The sequence below is a fragment of the Halyomorpha halys genome, unplaced genomic scaffold (genome assembly GCF_000696795.3).
Source record: "Halyomorpha halys isolate HHAL.00 unplaced genomic scaffold, Hhal_1.1 Scaffold1297.1, whole genome shotgun sequence".
Taxonomy (NCBI): Eukaryota; Metazoa; Arthropoda; class Insecta; order Hemiptera; family Pentatomidae; genus Halyomorpha; species Halyomorpha halys.
In genome coordinates, this window is record NW_027108548.1 from 95,465 (window position 1) to 98,616 (window position 3,152).

Sequence of the window (3,152 nt, forward strand, 5' to 3'; positions counted from 1 at the left end):
TTCAACGTGTTTTAAAAGAAATTGTAACTGACATACACGTTCTGATTAAAACAAATTTAAATATATGAGAAATAGATCAGAAATTTGATAGTATTAGACCATAAGAATTTCAGTGGATGCTCCTTGGTTTGTAAGAAACTGCCACGGGAATTGCAAATAGAGACAATAGAGGATTACATAAAAAAAAAAAAAAAGGTTCGTGAAGTTCCAGTCTCAGTTACCGTTACAGTTAGAGTTGAAGGAGCAGTGACCTGCAACTTGGGAAACCCAACCACAACCAGAAGACTGTAGCCCAGGGCTACTGCAGGACATTCTGTTATAAGTTGTATATTTATCAGTTCTGTTATTCTCACTGTAAAATTTAATTTTATCCTAACTTCATTTTATTTTCTCTTCATCTCTTTCTTAAATTTACTTTTTTTCCCCTTAGAAATCAATTATTTATTTTGTTAAATCCATAAATGTCATCGTTCTTATTAACTTTACTTTTATCTTTTATTAAGAATTATTATTTTAATTTATTTATTTTATCTTAATTTTTTTTTATTTATAACATTATATATAGTTGGGGGTGTCTTTTGTATGAGACTATAACCACTCCTCCCCTTCCCCCATAATCAATTGTTAAAAAAATGTACCTCTTGAATTAACCAACCATGTGCGGCCAATCTGGTACTAAATAAATTAATATTATTAGATTTAAATTATAGTTGTTAAATTTAATTTTAATAGACAAGCCAATTGCTTATATTGCGGAAAGATAATGTAACCTCTAATAATTTATTTTTATTAAAGAGTTGCTTATTTTCTATTACTGAACATTCTTAGGAGCGATTTTAAAGAAATTTTAATGAAATTGTAGGGAATTTGAATTTAAAAATGTGAGGAAACAAGCATCAGATACGGTTTGTATAATACCTTAGTTTCTTTTCACAGAAACATCCCGTTTTTGAGAAATTTGATAGAACAATACTTCTATAAATTTCTCTAATTTCAATCGTGAAAGCAGTTTTTCTTTTCTTTTTTTTAAACTAATCTATCTTACATAAAGATGAAATATCAGATAATTATTTTAATAACTTAGACAATTAATAACTTTAATAATGAATGTTGATTTTCGCTATCGAATTGCCTCATTTAATCGATCTTCTTTTTATAACACTGAACTTAAATCTGATCAAATATCCTACTTCATCATTTATATTTTTGCTAGTTGTTCTTTATTGATAAAAAATAACGAAGCACCAAATGAAGCATTTGAAACAACATATGCAATTAAATGAAACGAAAGATTATTCTGATTATGGACAATTTATAATTATTTATAGACACGTTACCTGTCTCTCAGCTTGCAATGATATATCCTCTTGTTAATTATGAAATATTTGTTTAAGTCTTGAGGATTAGGTAATTCGAACGTTTAAACGTTGGTAAATGTTGAATATGAAAACCTGTGTGTAATTTTTAAACAGTTAAAAGTGCATGATCTAGAAAACAACATGTTACTTTAGAAAAGTTTAATATTTTTGAAAAGACCTTAGCAGGTTATCAACAATTTTGCTTTAATTTTTTATGAGACATGCTTTAGATTTCCTATTTCCCTTTAGGTGTCTTATTTAACAAAATATTTAAAAAAAAATAATTGTTTTATTTTAAAACACTATTGTCCTTACCTGATACTAATTAAATGTAATACTGTTATATTTTGTACTTAAAAATTTACAAAAAAAATTAGCAGACAGATCATGGCTAAATGAAGTATTTCCATACCTATGTTTCTACCTGGGGCAGCTGCTAGAAAAAAAAAAATTTAATTTAAAAAAATAATTTTTAAAGCAAATAATTCATTTAACTAATAAAGCGCTGCTATAGAGAGAAAGAAATGCTTAATTCATTCATGCTGCTCAAATACCTCGGGTTGGCACATTATATAGCATACTGATCAATCCGTGATCGGAGATATATAAATTACATATTTTTATATGATATAATATAATAGAAAGATAACATTTTTTTTCCAAATTTTTTTTTTTACAATTAATACCAGTCTACAAACTAAATACAAGTTGTTTAATTAATTTATCCTTTTTTTTTCTTTCTCTTCCATTTCACAACCCTTTTTTCATTATGCGATGCATGCATGCCATCCCTCCTCTGGATAACTCCCCTAATCATTAATTTCCATGCATGTGGTGGTGGAAAATTCTCAGGGAATCATGTATTATATTCTCTGTCATCCTAGCCAAATCCTGGACATCGACCCCGAGTTCTTCCATGAAGCTCCTAGTTGTGCTGGGAATCGTTCTACGGGCTCCGAACCAGAGGCCTCTCACGTTTAAGTCTTGTTCTCCGAAGCCCTCACGGAACTTCTCCTTGAGGAAAGGGATACATTTATCGTAGATTTGCTTCTTTTCACTATCTAACTTTTTTCCCTGGTCAAGGTCGTTATTTTCCTATCTCACGGTGGGATCCAGAATGATTGCCGACTTCTCCTTCTTAGGAAAAGCAACTATATCCGCATATCTTGTGGATCCATCCGTATCTACAGTAGACTTCGTCAAAGCAGGCAAAATCTCTTTCTGTTAGGAGCTTCATTAACTCGAATTTCACTCTATGATGTCGGCGTGTTATGAGGAGGGAGTTGTTGGGGCATTTCCCCAGCACATGTTCTGGTGTTTCCGGCTCTCTGCTGCATTTGTGACAGTGGGACCCAACTTCTATATCCTGTCCGCTGACACCAGAGACTCCACGTAGGGGTGCATAATTTATATTTAATTTCAGGGTATTGGACCATTCAGGGCCCGTAAGTATTTGTTTATCGTATATAAACATATTAGCCCTCGGGGTCTCTTTAAAATGGCGTTATCCAATGCTCCGCTATCTGCAATTAGCCCATTCCCCGAACGCATTTTCACGTAGCGACTGTCGTTGAGCTTTCACACTTCGATGGCCCTGATCAACGCCCAATCTATCGGCACATTCAGCGATCTCAGCTGAACAATGGAAAGTGGACTGAACATCGGGTACACTTGGCAACCGCTGAGCAATGGACCAGTGTTGTAGGGTAGCCTCCCATTGGCAGCGGATCAAGCCTAGACCTCGGTACCTCCTCGGAGCATACATCGCCGTGGAGGTGTTTGCAGGGAGCCCTA